The sequence below is a fragment of the Manis pentadactyla genome, chromosome 5, assembly GCF_030020395.1.
Source record: "Manis pentadactyla isolate mManPen7 chromosome 5, mManPen7.hap1, whole genome shotgun sequence".
Lineage (NCBI taxonomy): Eukaryota > Metazoa > Chordata > Mammalia > Pholidota > Manidae > Manis > Manis pentadactyla.
In genome coordinates, this window is record NC_080023.1 from 127,234,848 (window position 1) to 127,258,044 (window position 23,197).

The following is a 23,197-nucleotide window of genomic DNA, read 5'->3' on the forward strand; positions in this document are numbered from 1 at the left end:
GTGTGCGTGTTGAGAGGTTCTGTGTGTACTCTATGTATGCGTTTGTGGGTGTTTTGTTGTGTGTGTTGTGGTTGTTGCTTGAGTGTGTGCCGTGTGTGGCTCTATGTGTGGCATGTGGTGTTTGCGTTGTTCTGTGTGTGTTGCACTGTTAATGCAGGGCGTTGTGTTTTTTGTGAGATGTGATTTTAATTTCTGTGTGTGACGCTTGTGTGTGTTGTGTGATGTGCTGTTCTGTGATTTGTGTTTGTGTTGAGTGTATTGTTCTCTGTGTGCTGCATATTGCGCGGGTGTTGTGTGATCTGTGTTTTGCAAGTTGTGTGATATAGTAATTGTGTGTTACGACTGATATGCTTTGTGCATGTGTTGCGCGGTTGGCATTGCCCATTCTGTGAGGCTCTGTGGGCTGTATGCTTTATGTGTGATTGGAGTGATGTGTGTAGAGTGTGAAATGTGTGTTGCAAAAATTCGGTGTTCTTTTTGTTGTGGTGTGTGTGTTTTTTGCATGTGGCTTCGTATGTGTTGTATGTGTGGTGTGCGTTTTGCATGTGTGATTGTGATTCGTGTGTGGTTGTGTTTGACAGGTTGGGTGTGTGGTTGGCTGTTCGAGTAATGAGGGTAGTTTGTGATGTGCGTACTGTGTGTGGTCATGCTTGGTCAGTGAGCCTCACTATGTGTGTCGTGTTCTCTCTGAGAACCGTGCTTCAAGTGTATTGTGTGCAGTTACGTTCTCAGTGTGTGTGGGGTTTGATGTTCAGTGTGCTGTGCTGTCCGGGTGTTGAGAGACTTCTGCATTCAAGCACACTGGAGATAGCCTCTCATGCTTGTCCGTTTTCTCCACAGGTTCGTAAACCACTGGGGGTGGGGGTGGGATCTTGTTTCCTGAGGGCGATAGAAGAGGATGCAAAGAGCCGCCTCGTCCCTTTAATAGCAATGCTCTGAAGATGCCTTTGTAGTAAAGAGCCAGAAACTCCTGCAGGAGAGCCTTATGCCGGACTTTGCTGGGGAAACAATCCACCGTGCACTGAGGAGACCGTCCCTGAGAGAATACTAGGCTGCTTTCGCCGTGCATGCAATTTGCTCCTATGTGATATGGAAAACAGTAAACTTTGCAGCAGAAGGCGGTCTTCTCTGTACGCCCTCTATGTCAAGGATGTAAGTGGGCTTCGAATAGGCCTTAGCCCTAGCCACACGGGAAGTTGCAGAACAAGATGCTTCGAAATAACAGCAGTGGAGGCAAGTCAGCGTTGGATTCAGCTTACGTGGGTGAAAGAAAGCAGTGCAGGATGCCCCATTCAAGGAATCATTGAAGTCTTTGCAGTGGATGCTGAAACTGAGCTTGCAATGAGCTTTCCGTGTCTGTCCTGTGGTGTCTGCACCCAAAGCGCCTGAGTGAAGTCTGCTGTGTAGAACTCCCTTATGCTGAACAGCGGACACTCGCCTGTGTGGCCATTAACGTGAAGCCTGGCAGAGGAAGCACGGCTGTCAGAAATATGCCTGCATACAGTGACTTTAGCTTGGAAGTTTTGAACGTCGCATTTTTCTGCTACTACCGGGCTGCGTCAGAGAGGCCCAGGTTGGTCTGTGGGGTATGTAAGCCGATCTCCCGTGCCACAGTCTGAGCTTTGAAAACTAAGTGCACATTGGCTTCAGTCCCCCAGCATCATGTCAGCAAGAGGTGCGCGCAAGCTTCTCCAAAGCCTGGTGGCGGATGGGCCCTATGCCTCAGAGCTGCTGTCCTGCAGAGAAGGCTCTGAGGCCATCTCAGTCCAAGTGATTTGCTGCTCAGACATGTCCGGACTGACAGCTAAGCACTGCTGTGTCAAGGCGAGCTTCTTATATATACTTGTACTCCCAGGCACAAGGATACTGTGAAGAGGTCTTCTGCCCAGCCTCAGGTGAGGAGGCAGAGCAAGTTGCTTTCCGCACAGCATTGAAGCAGGACGGACAGGCGTTCTGTTCAAAAGGTGAAAAGCAGGCAGCACCAGGAGCCTCTGTCAAGTAAGCTCCTCTTTATGCCTAGGGAAGCTTCATTCGAACCTGCAATGGAAATTGTTCTGGGCTAACTGAGCTCTAACTTCACGATCTAACACTCTCAGTGACTTTCTCCTAACTCACACAGAGTGGAATGGCCAAACGTAGGTGGGCATGGTGTCCTCTCTGAATGCACCTTACTTCCAAGAGATTCGTGTGCTGTGAATAGGACTTGCAACTAGGTTTAAGGGAAGATGCTGTTGGGGCTCCTTCAGCTGATCATCTTTTCATCAGAACAAAGCTCTTCTCCGGGCCAGACCTTTATCAGCCTGAACAAACCATGTGCAGCACGGCTCTCTCTTTGTGATCTGCAGGGAGAAAGAATCCTTTGCCATGTTTCTAAAGCGAAATGCTTAAGGGCAGTCCTTAGACCTCTGCATTCAAGCACACTGAAGAAAGCCTTTCGTGCTTGTCTGTTTTCTCCACAGGTTTGGAATCATCCGGGAGATCCTTGTTTCCTGGGGGTGCTACAAAGAGGACGCACAGAACCGGAGTGTCCTGGTGAGTAAAAGCATAGCCCTGAAGATGCCTTTGTCGTAAAGTGTCAGGAACTGCTGCAGGAGAGCCTTATGCCAGACTCTGCTGGAGAAACAGTCCACCGTGCACTGAGGAGACCTTCCCTGAGCGAATACGATGCTAGTTTCCCCTTACATGCAACTTGCTCCTATGTGATACAGAAAACTTAGTTAACATGGCAGTAGAAGGCTAAGCACCTGATCTCTTTTTGTGTTTTTTGGGTTTGTTGTGCGTGTGGTGTGCTCTATGTGATTTTGGTATTCGGCAGTGAGTGATTTGTGGTGTTTTCTTGTGATTCTGTGTGTATTCTCTGTTCTGGTCCGCTGTGTGTGCTGTGTTCTTGTGTGTTTTGCGTTGTGTTATCTATGGTCTGTGGGTCTCGCTTCTTTCCTGTGTGTTGTTGTGTGTTGTCCGTGTTGTGTCTATTTTATATGCCATATGTGTGGTATAGGTTCATCTGTTGACCGTTGTACACGTTTTGTGTTTGGTGTGTGGCTTCCAGTCTATTGTGTAGTGTGAAATGTGTCTGATCTTTCTTTGGTCTGTTGTGTTATGTACAGTGTTCTGGGTTGTGTGTGAGCGCTGTCTATATGCCTTCTGTGTGTCACGTACTGGGTAGATGTTGGCTGGTCTGTGTGATTTGAGTGTTGTGTGTGTGATGTTGATTTAGCCTTGTGTCGCACGTGTTGTGTGCATGTGTTTGTTCTGTGTGTGTTTGTGGGTTTTGGTTCGTGATGTCTGCGTGTGCTCTGTACTGTATGCTTGCGGTTGTGTGTGCTGTGTGTGGCGCATCATATGTGTGTTGCATGTGTTTTCGTCACTTGTGTGTGGATTTGTATGTGTTGTGTCAGTTTTGTGTGCGTGATTGTGACTTGTGTGATCTGTTAGAGAGGTTGTGTGTGTGTCTGGCTGTTTGAGTTATGCACATGATGTGAGATGTGTTGACCGTGTGTGGTTGTGCTTGTTTAGTATGTCTCTTGGTGTGTGCAGTACGTAGTCTGTGCAATGATTTTCGTGTGCATTGTGAGCAGCTTTGCACCTTGAAGGGAGTGGTGTGTGTGTGCTCTGACTATTGTGTAGCATGTTCCTGTGCTGTGTGTGTGTTCTGCGTTGTGCTCCTGTGTGAGGATGTATGTGTGTTGTCCCTGTGCGTGGTTGTGCGTGTAGCGTGTAGTGGGTGAAATGTGTGCTGTTTGTCTTCTCTGTTGGTTATGTGTGTTTGGCCTATGGCTTTGTGAGTGTTGTGTGCGTTTTGCGTGTGTGATTGTGATTTGTGTGTGGTTGTGTTTGAGTGGTTGAGTGTGTGTGGTTGTTATGTTTGTGATGTGAGATATGTTGTCCGTGGGTGGTTGTGCTTGTTTAGTGTGCCCCATTGTGTGTGCTGCATGTACTCTCGCAAATGTGATTTGTGTGTTTTATGAGAAACATGTGCTCTGTAGCGTCTGTTGTGTGCCCTGTGACAGTTGTGTTGTTACCTTTTGAGTTCTGTGTGTGTGTGTGCATCGTGTAGTGGTGCCCGCGTGTGGGGTGTCTGTGTGCGTTGTGTGTGGGGTGTGTAGTGTGTGCAGTGTGTGCTACGTGCGTTAATTGTTGGTTGTGTGTTTTGCGTGTGGTTTTGTATGTGTTGTGTGTGTTTTGCGTGTGTGATTGTGGTACGTGTTTGGCTGTGTTTGAGAGGTTGTGTGTGTGATTGGTTGTTATGGGTGTGAGGTGAGATGTGCTATCTGTATGTGGTTTTGCTTGTGTGGTGTGCCTCGTTGAGTGTGGGGTGTGTACACGGTTAAATGTGGTTTGTGAGAATTGGGTGCCTTTATGTCCTCTGATGTTCGTGGTGTATGTTGTTTCAAATGTTGTGCTGTTTGCGTGTTGAGTTTGTGTGTGTTCTCCATATCTTTGTGTTTGTGGTTGTTTACTTGTGTTTGTTGTGGTTATTCCTCGAGTGTGTGTTGTGTGTGGCTTTATGTGTGGTATGTAGTGGTCGCGTCGGTCTGTGTGTTGTGCTGTCAATGCAGGGTGTCGTGTGTGCCATGAGTTGTGATGCTTAATTTGTGTGTGATGCTTCTGTGTGTTGCGTGACGTAGTGTTCTCTGATTTGTGTATGATTTTGCATGTGGTAATGTATTGATGTGATACTTTCAATGTGCGTGTCGTGTGTGCGATGTTTGTGTTGTGCATCTTCCTGTGATGTGTTTTGTGTTTGTTGGGTTTTGTGTGATGTGTGAAGTGCGCTGTTTGTCTTTTGTGTCCACGGTAGGGTGTGTTTTGTGGTGTTTGTTGTGTGATTCTGTGCGTATTCTGCGTTGTGTTACATTTTGCGTGCTGTGTTATTATGTGATTTTCTCTTTGAAGTCTGTGATCTGCTGGTTTAATGTGCGTGGCGGTGTTTATGTGGTTGTGTGTGTGTTTCCTGGGTGTTGTGTTCTTTCTGTGTTGTGACTTTTGTGCATGTGATGTGTGCAGTTTGGGTACTTTGTTGTTTGTAGTGTGTGTTCTGTGTCTATTTCTCTGTGGAGTGCTGGGTGGCTGGTGCGGTTGTGGGTGTTTCTGTGTTGGGTGTTGTGTGCTTGGAGTGCGTCCTTGTGTGTTGTACGTTTGGCGTCTTTTGTAGAGCGAGTTGTGTTCGTGATTGGGAATGTCATGTGGTCTGTGAATGGCTTTCCGTTTCATGTTAAATGTGGGATGTGACCGCACGTGCGTTGCGTGATGTGCACCGTATTGTGCTCTAAGTTGCATGCGTGTTGTGTGTGCTCTTATCTGTTTTGCGTACTATGTGCGTGGTGTCATCTGTGTATTTTATGTGTTGTGTGGGATGTTGTGTGTTGTGTCGGATATGCTTCGTATATATGTTGTGCGCTTTGCACTGTGTGTTCTGTGAGGCTCTGTGTGCTGTATGTTTTCTGTGTGTTTTGCGTGAAGTGTGTAGTGTGTGAACTGTGTTTCATAAATTCGGTGTTGTTTCTGTGGTTGTGTAGTTTTTGCATGTCATTTGGCATGTGTTTTGTGTGGTGTGTGCTTTGCGTCTGTGAGTGTGATTTCTGCGTGGTTGTGTTTGAGAGGTTGTGTGGGTGTTTGCTTGTTATGTGTGTGATGTGAAATGTGTTGTCTGCGTGTAGTTGTGCTTGTTTAGTGTGCCTCATTGTGTGTGCTGTGTGTACTCTGTGAAATGTGGTTCGTGTGTGTTGTGAGCGATTCTGTGCCTGGATGTGTCTGGTGTGTGTCTTGTGACTTGTGCTGTTCCAGTTTGGCTCTTGTGCGTGTGCGTTTTGCACAGTGCAGCTCGGGCGTGCATATGAGTGTGGGGTGTCTGAGCATGATAGTGTGTGTGGCTTGTAGTGGGTGAAATGTGTGCTATGTGGGCTTCTGTGGGTTGTGCGTTTTGCATGTGGTTTTGTATGTGTACTGTGATTTGTGTTTGGCTGTGTTTGAGAGGCTGTTATGTTTGTTGGGTTGAGTTACGGGTGTGATGTGAGATGTGTTGTCTTTGTGCAGTTGTGCTTGTGTAGTGTGCAACATTGTGTGTGTTGTGCGTACTCACTAACTGTGGTTCTTGTGAATTGTGTGCTTTAACGTCCTGTGTTGTTTGCGGTGTGTGTTGTACTCTACGTTGTGCTGTGTGCGTGTTGAGAGGTTCTGTGTGTACTCTATGTATGCGTTTGTGGGTGTTTTGTTGTGTGTGTTGTGGTTGTTGCTTGAGTGTGTGCCGTGTGTGGCTCTATGTGTGGCATGTGGTGTTTGCGTTGTTCTGTGTGTGTTGCACTGTTAATGCAGGGCGTTGTGTTTTTTGTGAGATGTGATTTTAATTTCTGTGTGTGACGCTTGTGTGTGTTGTGTGATGTGCTGTTCTGTGATTTGTGTTTGTGTTGAGTGTATTGTTCTCTGTGTGCTGCATATTGCGCGGGTGTTGTGTGATCTGTGTTTTGCAAGTTGTGTGATATAGTAATTGTGTGTTACGACTGATATGCTTTGTGCATGTGTTGCGCGGTTGGCATTGCCCATTCTGTGAGGCTCTGTGGGCTGTATGCTTTATGTGTGATTGGAGTGATGTGTGTAGAGTGTGAAATGTGTGTTGCAAAAATTCGGTGTTCTTTTTGTTGTGGTGTGTGTGTTTTTTGCATGTGGCTTCGTATGTGTTGTATGTGTGGTGTGCGTTTTGCATGTGTGATTGTGATTCGTGTGTGGTTGTGTTTGACAGGTTGGGTGTGTGGTTGGCTGTTCGAGTAATGAGGGTAGTTTGTGATGTGCGTACTGTGTGTGGTCATGCTTGGTCAGTGAGCCTCACTATGTGTGTCGTGTTCTCTCTGAGAACCGTGCTTCAAGTGTATTGTGTGCAGTTACGTTCTCAGTGTGTGTGGGGTTTGATGTTCAGTGTGCTGTGCTGTCCGGGTGTTGAGAGACTTCTGCATTCAAGCACACTGGAGATAGCCTCTCATGCTTGTCCGTTTTCTCCACAGGTTCGTAAACCACTGGGGGTGGGGGTGGGATCTTGTTTCCTGAGGGCGATAGAAGAGGATGCAAAGAGCCGCCTCGTCCCTTTAATAGCAATGCTCTGAAGATGCCTTTGTAGTAAAGAGCCAGAAACTCCTGCAGGAGAGCCTTATGCCGGACTTTGCTGGGGAAACAATCCACCGTGCACTGAGGAGACCGTCCCTGAGAGAATACTAGGCTGCTTTCGCCGTGCATGCAATTTGCTCCTATGTGATATGGAAAACAGTAAACTTTGCAGCAGAAGGCGGTCTTCTCTGTACGCCCTCTATGTCAAGGATGTAAGTGGGCTTCGAATAGGCCTTAGCCCTAGCCACACGGGAAGTTGCAGAACAAGATGCTTCGAAATAACAGCAGTGGAGGCAAGTCAGCGTTGGATTCAGCTTACGTGGGTGAAAGAAAGCAGTGCAGGATGCCCCATTCAAGGAATCATTGAAGTCTTTGCAGTGGATGCTGAAACTGAGCTTGCAATGAGCTTTCCGTGTCTGTCCTGTGGTGTCTGCACCCAAAGCGCCTGAGTGAAGTCTGCTGTGTAGAACTCCCTTATGCTGAACAGCGGACACTCGCCTGTGTGGCCATTAACGTGAAGCCTGGCAGAGGAAGCACGGCTGTCAGAAATATGCCTGCATACAGTGACTTTAGCTTGGAAGTTTTGAACGTCGCATTTTTCTGCTACTACCGGGCTGCGTCAGAGAGGCCCAGGTTGGTCTGTGGGGTATGTAAGCCGATCTCCCGTGCCACAGTCTGAGCTTTGAAAACTAAGTGCACATTGGCTTCAGTCCCCCAGCATCATGTCAGCAAGAGGTGCGCGCAAGCTTCTCCAAAGCCTGGTGGCGGATGGGCCCTATGCCTCAGAGCTGCTGTCCTGCAGAGAAGGCTCTGAGGCCGTCTCAGTCCAAGTGATTTGCTGCTCAGACATGTCCGGACTGACAGCTAAGCACTGCTGTGTCAAGGCGAGCTTCTTATATATACTTGTACTCCCAGGCACAAGGATACTGTGAAGAGGTCTTCTGCCCAGCCTCAGGTGAGGAGGCAGAGCAAGTTGCTTTCCGCACAGCATTGAAGCAGGACGGACAGGCGTTCTGTTCAAAAGGTGAAAAGCAGGCAGCACCAGGAGCCTCTGTCAAGTAAGCTCCTCTTTATGCCTAGGGAAGCTTCATTCGAACCTGCAATGGAAATTGTTCTGGGCTAACTGAGCTCTAACTTCACGATCTAACACTCTCAGTGACTTTCTCCTAACTCACACAGAGTGGAATGGCCAAACGTAGGTGGGCATGGTGTCCTCTCTGAATGCACCTTACTTCCAAGAGATTCGTGTGCTGTGAATAGGACTTGCAACTAGGTTTAAGGGAAGATGCTGTTGGGGCTCCTTCAGCTGATCATCTTTTCATCAGAACAAAGCTCTTCTCCGGGCCAGACCTTTATCAGCCTGAACAAACCATGTGCAGCACGGCTCTCTCTTTGTGATCTGCAGGGAGAAAGAATCCTTTGCCATGTTTCTAAAGCGAAATGCTTAAGGGCAGTCCTTAGACCTCTGCATTCAAGCACACTGAAGAAAGCCTTTCGTGCTTGTCTGTTTTCTCCACAGGTTTGGAATCATCCGGGAGATCCTTGTTTCCTGGGGGTGCTACAAAGAGGACGCACAGAACCGGAGTGTCCTGGTGAGTAAAAGCATAGCCCTGAAGATGCCTTTGTCGTAAAGTGTCAGGAACTGCTGCAGGAGAGCCTTATGCCAGACTCTGCTGGAGAAACAGTCCACCGTGCACTGAGGAGACCTTCCCTGAGCGAATACGATGCTAGTTTCCCCTTACATGCAACTTGCTCCTATGTGATACAGAAAACTTAGTTAACATGGCAGTAGAAGGCTAAGCACCTGATCTCTTTTTGTGTTTTTTGGGTTTGTTGTGCGTGTGGTGTGCTCTATGTGATTTTGGTATTCGGCAGTGAGTGATTTGTGGTGTTTTCTTGTGATTCTGTGTGTATTCTCTGTTCTGGTCCGCTGTGTGTGCTGTGTTCTTGTGTGTTTTGCGTTGTGTTATCTATGGTCTGTGGGTCTCGCTTCTTTCCTGTGTGTTGTTGTGTGTTGTCCGTGTTGTGTCTATTTTATATGCCATATGTGTGGTATAGGTTCATCTGTTGACCGTTGTACACGTTTTGTGTTTGGTGTGTGGCTTCCAGTCTATTGTGTAGTGTGAAATGTGTCTGATCTTTCTTTGGTCTGTTGTGTTATGTACAGTGTTCTGGGTTGTGTGTGAGCGCTGTCTATATGCCTTCTGTGTGTCACGTACTGGGTAGATGTTGGCTGGTCTGTGTGATTTGAGTGTTGTGTGTGTGATGTTGATTTAGCCTTGTGTCGCACGTGTTGTGTGCATGTGTTTGTTCTGTGTGTGTTTGTGGGTTTTGGTTCGTGATGTCTGCGTGTGCTCTGTACTGTATGCTTGCGGTTGTGTGTGCTGTGTGTGGCGCATCATATGTGTGTTGCATGTGTTTTCGTCACTTGTGTGTGGATTTGTATGTGTTGTGTCAGTTTTGTGTGCGTGATTGTGACTTGTGTGATCTGTTAGAGAGGTTGTGTGTGTGTCTGGCTGTTTGAGTTATGCACATGATGTGAGATGTGTTGACCGTGTGTGGTTGTGCTTGTTTAGTATGTCTCTTGGTGTGTGCAGTACGTAGTCTGTGCAATGATTTTCGTGTGCATTGTGAGCAGCTTTGCACCTTGAAGGGAGTGGTGTGTGTGTGCTCTGACTATTGTGTAGCATGTTCCTGTGCTGTGTGTGTGTTCTGCGTTGTGCTCCTGTGTGAGGATGTATGTGTGTTGTCCCTGTGCGTGGTTGTGCGTGTAGCGTGTAGTGGGTGAAATGTGTGCTGTTTGTCTTCTCTGTTGGTTATGTGTGTTTGGCCTATGGCTTTGTGAGTGTTGTGTGCGTTTTGCGTGTGTGATTGTGATTTGTGTGTGGTTGTGTTTGAGTGGTTGAGTGTGTGTGGTTGTTATGTTTGTGATGTGAGATATGTTGTCCGTGGGTGGTTGTGCTTGTTTAGTGTGCCCCATTGTGTGTGCTGCATGTACTCTCGCAAATGTGATTTGTGTGTTTTATGAGAAACATGTGCTCTGTAGCGTCTGTTGTGTGCCCTGTGACAGTTGTGTTGTTACCTTTTGAGTTCTGTGTGTGTGTGTGCATCGTGTAGTGGTGCCCGCGTGTGGGGTGTCTGTGTGCGTTGTGTGTGGGGTGTGTAGTGTGTGCAGTGTGTGCTACGTGCGTTAATTGTTGGTTGTGTGTTTTGCGTGTGGTTTTGTATGTGTTGTGTGTGTTTTGCGTGTGTGATTGTGGTACGTGTTTGGCTGTGTTTGAGAGGTTGTGTGTGTGATTGGTTGTTATGGGTGTGAGGTGAGATGTGCTATCTGTATGTGGTTTTGCTTGTGTGGTGTGCCTCGTTGAGTGTGGGGTGTGTACACGGTTAAATGTGGTTTGTGAGAATTGGGTGCCTTTATGTCCTCTGATGTTCGTGGTGTATGTTGTTTCAAATGTTGTGCTGTTTGCGTGTTGAGTTTGTGTGTGTTCTCCATATCTTTGTGTTTGTGGTTGTTTACTTGTGTTTGTTGTGGTTATTCCTCGAGTGTGTGTTGTGTGTGGCTTTATGTGTGGTATGTAGTGGTCGCGTCGGTCTGTGTGTTGTGCTGTCAATGCAGGGTGTCGTGTGTGCCATGAGTTGTGATGCTTAATTTGTGTGTGATGCTTCTGTGTGTTGCGTGACGTAGTGTTCTCTGATTTGTGTATGATTTTGCATGTGGTAATGTATTGATGTGATACTTTCAATGTGCGTGTCGTGTGTGCGATGTTTGTGTTGTGCATCTTCCTGTGATGTGTTTTGTGTTTGTTGGGTTTTGTGTGATGTGTGAAGTGCGCTGTTTGTCTTTTGTGTCCACGGTAGGGTGTGTTTTGTGGTGTTTGTTGTGTGATTCTGTGCGTATTCTGCGTTGTGTTACATTTTGCGTGCTGTGTTATTATGTGATTTTCTCTTTGAAGTCTGTGATCTGCTGGTTTAATGTGCGTGGCGGTGTTTATGTGGTTGTGTGTGTGTTTCCTGGGTGTTGTGTTCTTTCTGTGTTGTGACTTTTGTGCATGTGATGTGTGCAGTTTGGGTACTTTGTTGTTTGTAGTGTGTGTTCTGTGTCTATTTCTCTGTGGAGTGCTGGGTGGCTGGTGCGGTTGTGGGTGTTTCTGTGTTGGGTGTTGTGTGCTTGGAGTGCGTCCTTGTGTGTTGTACGTTTGGCGTCTTTTGTAGAGCGAGTTGTGTTCGTGATTGGGAATGTCATGTGGTCTGTGAATGGCTTTCCGTTTCATGTTAAATGTGGGATGTGACCGCACGTGCGTTGCGTGATGTGCACCGTATTGTGCTCTAAGTTGCATGCGTGTTGTGTGTGCTCTTATCTGTTTTGCGTACTATGTGCGTGGTGTCATCTGTGTATTTTATGTGTTGTGTGGGATGTTGTGTGTTGTGTCGGATATGCTTCGTATATATGTTGTGCGCTTTGCACTGTGTGTTCTGTGAGGCTCTGTGTGCTGTATGTTTTCTGTGTGTTTTGCGTGAAGTGTGTAGTGTGTGAACTGTGTTTCATAAATTCGGTGTTGTTTCTGTGGTTGTGTAGTTTTTGCATGTCATTTGGCATGTGTTTTGTGTGGTGTGTGCTTTGCGTCTGTGAGTGTGATTTCTGCGTGGTTGTGTTTGAGAGGTTGTGTGGGTGTTTGCTTGTTATGTGTGTGATGTGAAATGTGTTGTCTGCGTGTAGTTGTGCTTGTTTAGTGTGCCTCATTGTGTGTGCTGTGTGTACTCTGTGAAATGTGGTTCGTGTGTGTTGTGAGCGATTCTGTGCCTGGATGTGTCTGGTGTGTGTCTTGTGACTTGTGCTGTTCCAGTTTGGCTCTTGTGCGTGTGCGTTTTGCACAGTGCAGCTCGGGCGTGCATATGAGTGTGGGGTGTCTGAGCATGATAGTGTGTGTGGCTTGTAGTGGGTGAAATGTGTGCTATGTGGGCTTCTGTGGGTTGTGCGTTTTGCATGTGGTTTTGTATGTGTACTGTGATTTGTGTTTGGCTGTGTTTGAGAGGCTGTTATGTTTGTTGGGTTGAGTTACGGGTGTGATGTGAGATGTGTTGTCTTTGTGCAGTTGTGCTTGTGTAGTGTGCAACATTGTGTGTGTTGTGCGTACTCACTAACTGTGGTTCTTGTGAATTGTGTGCTTTAACGTCCTGTGTTGTTTGCGGTGTGTGTTGTACTCTACGTTGTGCTGTGTGCGTGTTGAGAGGTTCTGTGTGTACTCTATGTATGCGTTTGTGGGTGTTTTGTTGTGTGTGTTGTGGTTGTTGCTTGAGTGTGTGCCGTGTGTGGCTCTATGTGTGGCATGTGGTGTTTGCGTTGTTCTGTGTGTGTTGCACTGTTAATGCAGGGCGTTGTGTTTTTTGTGAGATGTGATTTTAATTTCTGTGTGTGACGCTTGTGTGTGTTGTGTGATGTGCTGTTCTGTGATTTGTGTTTGTGTTGAGTGTATTGTTCTCTGTGTGCTGCATATTGCGCGGGTGTTGTGTGATCTGTGTTTTGCAAGTTGTGTGATATAGTAATTGTGTGTTACGACTGATATGCTTTGTGCATGTGTTGCGCGGTTGGCATTGCCCATTCTGTGAGGCTCTGTGGGCTGTATGCTTTATGTGTGATTGGAGTGATGTGTGTAGAGTGTGAAATGTGTGTTGCAAAAATTCGGTGTTCTTTTTGTTGTGGTGTGTGTGTTTTTTGCATGTGGCTTCGTATGTGTTGTATGTGTGGTGTGCGTTTTGCATGTGTGATTGTGATTCGTGTGTGGTTGTGTTTGACAGGTTGGGTGTGTGGTTGGCTGTTCGAGTAATGAGGGTAGTTTGTGATGTGCGTACTGTGTGTGGTCATGCTTGGTCAGTGAGCCTCACTATGTGTGTCGTGTTCTCTCTGAGAACCGTGCTTCAAGTGTATTGTGTGCAGTTACGTTCTCAGTGTGTGTGGGGTTTGATGTTCAGTGTGCTGTGCTGTCCGGGTGTTGAGAGACTTCTGCATTCAAGCACACTGGAGATAGCCTCTCATGCTTGTCCGTTTTCTCCACAGGTTCGTAAACCACTGGGGGTGGGGGTGGGATCTTGTTTCCTGAGGGCGATAGAAGAGGATGCAAAGAGCCGCCTCGTCCCTTTAATAGCAATGCTCTGAAGATGCCTTTGTAGTAAAGAGCCAGAAACTCCTGCAGGAGAGCCTTATGCCGGACTTTGCTGGGGAAACAATCCACCGTGCACTGAGGAGACCGTCCCTGAGAGAATACTAGGCTGCTTTCGCCGTGCATGCAATTTGCTCCTATGTGATATGGAAAACAGTAAACTTTGCAGCAGAAGGCGGTCTTCTCTGTACGCCCTCTATGTCAAGGATGTAAGTGGGCTTCGAATAGGCCTTAGCCCTAGCCACACGGGAAGTTGCAGAACAAGATGCTTCGAAATAACAGCAGTGGAGGCAAGTCAGCGTTGGATTCAGCTTACGTGGGTGAAAGAAAGCAGTGCAGGATGCCCCATTCAAGGAATCATTGAAGTCTTTGCAGTGGATGCTGAAACTGAGCTTGCAATGAGCTTTCCGTGTCTGTCCTGTGGTGTCTGCACCCAAAGCGCCTGAGTGAAGTCTGCTGTGTAGAACTCGCTTATGCTGAACAGCGGACACTCGCCTGTGTGGCCATTAACGTGAAGCCTGGCAGAGGAAGCACGGCTGTCAGAAATATGCCTGCATACAGTGACTTTAGCTTGGAAGTTTTGAACGTCGCATTTTTCTGCTACTACCGGGCTGCGTCAGAGAGGCCCAGGTTGGTGTGGGGTATGTAAGCCGATCTCCCGTGCCACAGTCTGAGCTTTGAAAACTAAGTGCACATTGGCTTCAGTCCCCCAGCATCATGTCAGCAAGAGGTGCGCGCAAGCTTCTCCAAAGCCTGGTGGCGGATGGGCCCTAAGCCTCAGAGCTGCTGTCCTGCAGAGAAGGCTCTGAGGCCGTCTCAGTCCAAGTGATTTGCTGCTCAGACATGTCCGGACTGACAGCTAAGCACTGCTGTGTCAAGGCGAGCTTCTTATATATACTTGTACTCCCAGGCACAAGGATACTGTGAAGAGGTCTTCTGCCCAGCCTCAGGTGAGGAGGCAGAGCAAGTTGCTTTCCGCACAGCATTGAAGCAGGACGGACAGGCGTTCTGTTCAAAAGGTGAAAAGCAGGCAGCACCAGGAGCCTCTGTCAAGTAAGCTCCTCTTTATGCCTAGGGAAGCTTCATTCGAACCTGCAATGGAAATTGTTCTGGGCTAACTGAGCTCTAACTTCACGATCTAACACTCTCAGTGACTTTCTCCTAACTCACACAGAGTGGAATGGCCAAACGTAGGTGGGCATGGTGTCCTCTCTGAATGCACCTTACTTCCAAGAGATTCGTGTGCTGTGAATAGGACTTGCAACTAGGTTTAAGGGAAGATGCTGTTGGGGCTCCTTCAGCTGATCATCTTTTCATCAGAACAAAGCTCTTCTCCGGGCCAGACCTTTATCAGCCTGAACAAACCATGTGCAGCACGGCTCTCTCTTTGTGATCTGCAGGGAGAAAGAATCCTTTGCCATGTTTCTAAAGCGAAATGCTTAAGGGCAGTCCTTAGACCTCTGCATTCAAGCACACTGAAGAAAGCCTTTCGTGCTTGTCTGTTTTCTCCACAGGTTTGGAATCATCCGGGAGATCCTTGTTTCCTGGGGGTGCTACAAAGAGGACGCACAGAACCGGAGTGTCCTGGTGAGTAAAAGCATAGCCCTGAAGATGCCTTTGTCGTAAAGTGTCAGGAACTGCTGCAGGAGAGCCTTATGCCAGACTCTGCTGGAGAAACAGTCCACCGTGCACTGAGGAGACCTTCCCTGAGCGAATACGATGCTAGTTTCCCCTTACATGCAACTTGCTCCTATGTGATACAGAAAACTTAGTTAACATGGCAGTAGAAGGCTAAGCACCTGATCTCTTTTTGTGTTTTTTGGGTTTGTTGTGCGTGTGGTGTGCTCTATGTGATTTTGGTATTCGGCAGTGAGTGATTTGTGGTGTTTTCTTGTGATTCTGTGTGTATTCTCTGTTCTGGTCCGCTGTGTGTGCTGTGTTCTTGTGTGTTTTGCGTTGTGTTATCTATGGTCTGTGGGTCTCGCTTCTTTCCTGTGTGTTGTTGTGTGTTGTCCGTGTTGTGTCTATTTTATATGCCATATGTGTGGTATAGGTTCATCTGTTGACCGTTGTACACGTTTTGTGTTTGGTGTGTGGCTTCCAGTCTATTGTGTAGTGTGAAATGTGTCTGATCTTTCTTTGGTCTGTTGTGTTATGTACAGTGTTCTGGGTTGTGTGTGAGCGCTGTCTATATGCCTTCTGTGTGTCACGTACTGGGTAGATGTTGGCTGGTCTGTGTGATTTGAGTGTTGTGTGTGTGATGTTGATTTAGCCTTGTGTCGCACGTGTTGTGTGCATGTGTTTGTTCTGTGTGTGTTTGTGGGTTTTGGTTCGTGATGTCTGCGTGTGCTCTGTACTGTATGCTTGCGGTTGTGTGTGCTGTGTGTGGCGCATCATATGTGTGTTGCATGTGTTTTCGTCACTTGTGTGTGGATTTGTATGTGTTGTGTCAGTTTTGTGTGCGTGATTGTGACTTGTGTGATCTGTTAGAGAGGTTGTGTGTGTGTCTGGCTGTTTGAGTTATGCACATGATGTGAGATGTGTTGACCGTGTGTGGTTGTGCTTGTTTAGTATGTCTCTTGGTGTGTGCAGTACGTAGTCTGTGCAATGATTTTCGTGTGCATTGTGAGCAGCTTTGCACCTTGAAGGGAGTGGTGTGTGTGTGCTCTGACTATTGTGTAGCATGTTCCTGTGCTGTGTGTGTGTTCTGCGTTGTGCTCCTGTGTGAGGATGTATGTGTGTTGTCCCTGTGCGTGGTTGTGCGTGTAGCGTGTAGTGGGTGAAATGTGTGCTGTTTGTCTTCTCTGTTGGTTATGTGTGTTTGGCCTATGGCTTTGTGAGTGTTGTGTGCGTTTTGCGTGTGTGATTGTGATTTGTGTGTGGTTGTGTTTGAGTGGTTGAGTGTGTGTGGTTGTTATGTTTGTGATGTGAGATATGTTGTCCGTGGGTGGTTGTGCTTGTTTAGTGTGCCCCATTGTGTGTGCTGCATGTACTCTCGCAAATGTGATTTGTGTGTTTTATGAGAAACATGTGCTCTGTAGCGTCTGTTGTGTGCCCTGTGACAGTTGTGTTGTTACCTTTTGAGTTCTGTGTGTGTGTGTGCATCGTGTAGTGGTGCCCGCGTGTGGGGTGTCTGTGTGCGTTGTGTGTGGGGTGTGTAGTGTGTGCAGTGTGTGCTACGTGCGTTAATTGTTGGTTGTGTGTTTTGCGTGTGGTTTTGTATGTGTTGTGTGTGTTTTGCGTGTGTGATTGTGGTACGTGTTTGGCTGTGTTTGAGAGCTTGTGTGTGTGATTGGTTGTTATGGGTGTGAGGTGAGATGTGCTATCTGTATGTGGTTTTGCTTGTGTGGTGTGCCTCGTTGAGTGTGGGGTGTGTACACGGTTAAATGTGGTTTGTGAGAATTGGGTGCCTTTATGTCCTCTGATGTTCGTGGTGTATGTTGTTTCAAATGTTGTGCTGTTTGCGTGTTGAGTTTGTGTGTGTTCTCCATATCTTTGTGTTTGTGGTTGTTTACTTGTGTTTGTTGTGGTTATTCCTCGAGTGTGTGTTGTGTGTGGCTTTATGTGTGGTATGTAGTGGTCGCGTCGGTCTGTGTGTTGTGCTGTCAATGCAGGGTGTCGTGTGTGCCATGAGTTGTGATGCTTAATTTGTGTGTGATGCTTCTGTGTGTTGCGTGACGTAGTGTTCTCTGATTTGTGTATGATTTTGCATGTGGTAATGTATTGATGTGATACTTTCAATGTGCGTGTCGTGTGTGCGATGTTTGTGTTGTGCATCTTCCTGTGATGTGTTTTGTGTTTGTTGGGTTTTGTGTGATGTGTGAAGTGCGCTGTTTGTCTTTTGTGTCCACGGTAGGGTGTGTTTTGTGGTGTTTGTTGTGTGATTCTGTGCGTATTCTGCGTTGTGTTACATTTTGCGTGCTGTGTTATTATGTGATTTTCTCTTTGAAGTCTGTGATCTGCTGGTTTAATGTGCGTGGCAGTGTTTATGTGGTTGTGTGTGTGTTTCCTGGGTGTTGTGTTCTTTCTGTGTTGTGACTTTTGTGCATGTGATGTGTGCAGTTTGGGTACTTTGTTGTTTGTAGTGTGTGTTCTGTGTCTATTTCTCTGTGGAGTGCTGGGTGGCTGGTGCGGTTGTGGGTGTTTCTGTGTTGGGTGTTGTGTGCTTGGAGTGCGTCCTTGTGTGTTGTACGTTTGGCGTCTTTTGTAGAGCGAGTTGTGTTCGTGATTGGGAATGTCATGTGGTCTGTGAATGGCTTTCCGTTTCATGTTAAATGTGGGATGTGACCGCACGTGCGTTGCGTGATGTGCACCGTATTGTGCTCTAAGTTGCATGCGTGTTGTGTGTGCTCTTATCTGTTTTGCGTACTATGTGCGTGGTGTCATCTGTGTATTTTATGTGTTGTGTGGGATGTTGTGTGTTGTGTCGGATATGCTTCGTATATATGTTGTGCGCTTTGCACTGTGTGTTCTGTGAGGCTCTGTGTGCTGTATGTTTTCTGTGTGTTTTGCGTGAAGTGTGTAGTGTGTGAACTGTGTTTCATAAATTCGGTGTTGTTTCTGTGGTTGTGTAGTTTTTGCATGTCATTTGGCATGTGTTTTGTGTGGTGTGTGCTTTGCGTCTGTGAGTGTGATTTCTGCGTGGTTGTGTTTGAGAGGTTGTGTGGGTGTTTGCTTGTTATGTGTGTGATGTGAAATGTGTTGTCTGCGTGTAGTTGTGCTTGTTTAGTGTGCCTCATTGTGTGTGCTGTGTGTACTCTGTGAAATGTGGTTCGTGTGTGTTGTGAGCGATTCTGTGCCTGGATGTGTCTGGTGTGTGTCTTGTGACTTGTGCTGTTCCAGTTTGGCTCTTGTGCGTGTGCGTTTTGCACAGTGCAGCTCGGGCGTGCATATGAGTGTGGGGTGTCTGAGCATGATAGTGTGTGTGGCTTGTAGTGGGTGAAATGTGTGCTATGTGGGCTTCTGTGGGTTGTGCGTTTTGCATGTGGTTTTGTATGTGTACTGTGATTTGTGTTTGGCTGTGTTTGAGAGGCTGTTATGTTTGTTGGGTTGAGTTACGGGTGTGATGTGAGATGTGTTGTCTTTGTGCAGTTGTGCTTGTGTAGTGTGCAACATTGTGTGTGTTGTGCGTACTCACTAACTGTGGTTCTTGTGAATTGTGTGCTTTAACGTCCTGTGTTGTTTGCGGTGTGTGTTGTACTCTACGTTGTGCTGTGTGCGTGTTGAGAGGTTCTGTGTGTACTCTATGTATGCGTTTGTGGGTGTTTTGTTGTGTGTGTTGTGGTTGTTGCTTGAGTGTGTGCCGTGTGTGGCTCTATGTGTGGCATGTGGTGTTTGCGTTGTTCTGTGTGTGTTGCACTGTTAATGCAGGGCGTTGTGTTTTTTGTGAGATGTGATTTTAATTTCTGTGTGTGACGCTTGTGTGTGTTGTGTGATGTGCTGTTCTGTGATTTGTGTTTGTGTTGAGTGTATTGTTCTCTGTGTGCTGCATATTGCGCGGGTGTTGTGTGATCTGTGTTTTGCAAGTTGTGTGATATAGTAATTGTGTGTTACGACTGATATGCTTTGTGCATGTGTTGCGCGTTTGGCATTGCCCATTCTGTGAGGCTCTGTGGGCTGTATGCTTTATGTGTGATTGGAGTGATGTGTGTAGAGTGTGAAATGTGTGTTGCAAAAATTCGGTGTTCTTTTTGTTGTGGTGTGTGTGTTTTTTGCATGTGGCTTCGTATGTGTTGTATGTGTGGTGTGCGTTTTGCATGTGTGATTGTGATTCGTGTGTGGTTGTGTTTGACAGGTTGGGTGTGTGGTTGGCTGTTCGAGTAATGAGGGTAGTTTGTGATGTGCGTACTGTGTGTGGTCATGCTTGGTCAGTGAGCCTCACTATGTGTGTCGTGTTCTCTCTGAGAACCGTGCTTCAAGTGTATTGTGTGCAGTTACGTTCTCAGTGTGTGTGGGGTTTGATGTTCAGTGTGCTGTGCTGTCCGGGTGTTGAGAGACTTCTGCATTCAAGCACACTGGAGATAGCCTCTCATGCTTGTCCGTTTTCTCCACAGGTTCGTAAACCACTGGGGGTGGGGGTGGGATCTTGTTTCCTGAGGGCGATAGAAGAGGATGCAAAGAGCCGCCTCGTCCCTTTAATAGCAATGCTCTGAAGATGCCTTTGTAGTAAAGAGCCAGAAACTCCTGCAGGAGAGCCTTATGCCGGACTTTGCTGGGGAAACAATCCACCGTGCACTGAGGAGACCGTCCCTGAGAGAATACTAGGCTGCTTTCGCCGTGCATGCAATTTGCTCCTATGTGATATGGAAAACAGTAAACTTTGCAGCAGAAGGCGGTCTTCTCTGTACGCCCTCTATGTCAAGGATGTAAGTGGGCTTCGAATAGGCCTTAGCCCTAGCCACACGGGAAGTTGCAGAACAAGATGCTTCGAAATAACAGCAGTGGAGGCAAGTCAGCGTTGGATTCAGCTTACGTGGGTGAAAGAAAGCAGTGCAGGATGCCCCATTCAAGGAATCATTGAAGTCTTTGCAGTGGATGCTGAAACTGAGCTTGCAATGAGCTTTCCGTGTCTGTCCTGTGGTGTCTGCACCCAAAGCGCCTGAGTGAAGTCTGCTGTGTAGAACTCCCTTATGCTGAACAGCGGACACTCGCCTGTGTGGCCATTAACGTGAAGCCTGGCAGAGGAAGCACGGCTGTCAGAAATATGCCTGCATACAGTGACTTTAGCTTGGAAGTTTTGAACGTCGCATTTTTCTGCTACTACCGGGCTGCGTCAGAGAGGCCCAGGTTGGTCTGTGGGGTATGTAAGCCGATCTCCCGTGCCACAGTCTGAGCTTTGAAAACTAAGTGCACATTGGCTTCAGTCCCCCAGCATCATGTCAGCAAGAGGTGCGCGCAAGCTTCTCCAAAGCCTGGTGGCGGATGGGCCCTATGCCTCAGAGCTGCTGTCCTGCAGAGAAGGCTCTGAGGCCGTCTCAGTCCAAGTGATTTGCTGCTCAGACATGTCCGGACTGACAGCTAAGCACTGCTGTGTCAAGGCGAGCTTCTTATATATACTTGTACTCCCAGGCACAAGGATACTGTGAAGAGGTCTTCTGCCCAGCCTCAGGTGAGGAGGCAGAGCAAGTTGCTTTCCGCACAGCATTGAAGCAGGACGGACAGGCGTTCTGTTCAAAAGGTGAAAAGCAGGCAGCACCAGGAGCCTCTGTCAAGTAAGCTCCTCTTTATGCCTAGGGAAGCTTCATTCGAACCTGCAATGGAAATTGTTCTGGGCTAACTGAGCTCTAACTTCACGATCTAACACTCTCAGTGACTTTCTCCTAACTCACACAGAGTGGAATGGCCAAACGTAGGTGGGCATGGTGTCCTCTCTGAATGCACCTTACTTCCAAGAGATTCGTGTGCTGTGAATAGGACTTGCAACTAGGTTTAAGGGAAGATGCTGTTGGGGCTCCTTCAGCTGATCATCTTTTCATCAGAACAAAGCTCTTCTCCGGGCCAGACCTTTATCAGCCTGAACAAACCATGTGCAGCACGGCTCTCTCTTTGTGATCTGCAGGGAGAAAGAATCCTTTGCCATGTTTCTAAAGCGAAATGCTTAAGGGCAGTCCTTAGACCTCTGCATTCAAGCACACTGAAGAAAGCCTTTCGTGCTTGTCTGTTTTCTCCACAGGTTTGGAATCATCCGGGAGATCCTTGTTTCCTGGGGGTGCTACAAAGAGGACGCACAGAACCGGAGTGTCCTGGTGAGTAAAAGCATAGCCCTGAAGATGCCTTTGTCGTAAAGTGTCAGGAACTGCTGCAGGAGAGCCTTATGCCAGACTCTGCTGGAGAAACAGTCCACCGTGCACTGAGGAGACCTTCCCTGAGCGAATACGATGCTAGTTTCCCCTTACATGCAACTTGCTCCTATGTGATACAGAAAACTTAGTTAACATGGCAGTAGAAGGCTAAGCACCTGATCTCTTTTTGTGTTTTTTGGGTTTGTTGTGCGTGTGGTGTGCTCTATGTGATTTTGGTATTCGGCAGTGAGTGATTTGTGGTGTTTTCTTGTGATTCTGTGTGTATTCTCTGTTCTGGTCCGCTGTGTGTGCTGTGTTCTTGTGTGTTTTGCGTTGTGTTATCTATGGTCTGTGGGTCTCGCTTCTTTCCTGTGTGTTGTTGTGTGTTGTCCGTGTTGTGTCTATTTTATATGCCATATGTGTGGTATAGGTTCATCTGTTGACCGTTGTACACGTTTTGTGTTTGGTGTGTGGCTTCCAGTCTATTGTGTAGTGTGAAATGTGTCTGATCTTTCTTTGGTCTGTTGTGTTATGTACAGTGTTCTGGGTTGTGTGTGAGCGCTGTCTATATGCCTTCTGTGTGTCACGTACTGGGTAGATGTTGGCTGGTCTGTGTGATTTGAGTGTTGTGTGTGTGATGTTGATTTAGCCTTGTGTCGCACGTGTTGTGTGCATGTGTTTGTTCTGTGTGTGTTTGTGGGTTTTGGTTCGTGATGTCTGCGTGTGCTCTGTACTGTATGCTTGCGGTTGTGTGTGCTGTGTGTGGCGCATCATATGTGTGTTGCATGTGTTTTCGTCACTTGTGTGTGGATTTGTATGTGTTGTGTCAGTTTTGTGTGCGTGATTGTGACTTGTGTGATCTGTTAGAGAGGTTGTGTGTGTGTCTGGCTGTTTGAGTTATGCACATGATGTGAGATGTGTTGACCGTGTGTGGTTGTGCTTGTTTAGTATGTCTCTTGGTGTGTGCAGTACGTAGTCTGTGCAATGATTTTCGTGTGCATTGTGAGCAGCTTTGCACCTTGAAGGGAGTGGTGTGTGTGTGCTCTGACTATTGTGTAGCATGTTCCTGTGCTGTGTGTGTGTTCTGCGTTGTGCTCCTGTGTGAGGATGTATGTGTGTTGTCCCTGTGCGTGGTTGTGCGTGTAGCGTGTAGTGGGTGAAATGTGTGCTGTTTGTCTTCTCTGTTGGTTATGTGTGTTTGGCCTATGGCTTTGTGAGTGTTGTGTGCGTTTTGCGTGTGTGATTGTGATTTGTGTGTGGTTGTGTTTGAGTGGTTGAGTGTGTGTGGTTGTTATGTTTGTGATGTGAGATATGTTGTCCGTGGGTGGTTGTGCTTGTTTAGTGTGCCCCATTGTGTGTGCTGCATGTACTCTCGCAAATGTGATTTGTGTGTTTTATGAGAAACATGTGCTCTGTAGCGTCTGTTGTGTGCCCTGTGACAGTTGTGTTGTTACCTTTTGAGTTCTGTGTGTGTGTGTGCATCGTGTAGTGGTGCCCGCGTGTGGGGTGTCTGTGTGCGTTGTGTGTGGGGTGTGTAGTGTGTGCAGTGTGTGCTACGTGCGTTAATTGTTGGTTGTGTGTTTTGCGTGTGGTTTTGTATGTGTTGTGTGTGTTTTGCGTGTGTGATTGTGGTACGTGTTTGGCTGTGTTTGAGAGCTTGTGTGTGTGATTGGTTGTTATGGGTGTGAGGTGAGATGTGCTATCTGTATGTGGTTTTGCTTGTGTGGTGTGCCTCGTTGAGTGTGGGGTGTGTACACGGTTAAATGTGGTTTGTGAGAATTGGGTGCCTTTATGTCCTCTGATGTTCGTGGTGTATGTTGTTTCAAATGTTGTGCTGTTTGCGTGTTGAGTTTGTGTGTGTTCTCCATATCTTTGTGTTTGTGGTTGTTTACTTGTGTTTGTTGTGGTTATTCCTCGAGTGTGTGTTGTGTGTGGCTTTATGTGTGGTATGTAGTGGTCGCGTCGGTCTGTGTGTTGTGCTGTCAATGCAGGGTGTCGTGTGTGCCATGAGTTGTGATGCTTAATTTGTGTGTGATGCTTCTGTGTGTTGCGTGACGTAGTGTTCTCTGATTTGTGTATGATTTTGCATGTGGTAATGTATTGATGTGATACTTTCAATGTGCGTGTCGTGTGTGCGATGTTTGTGTTGTGCATCTT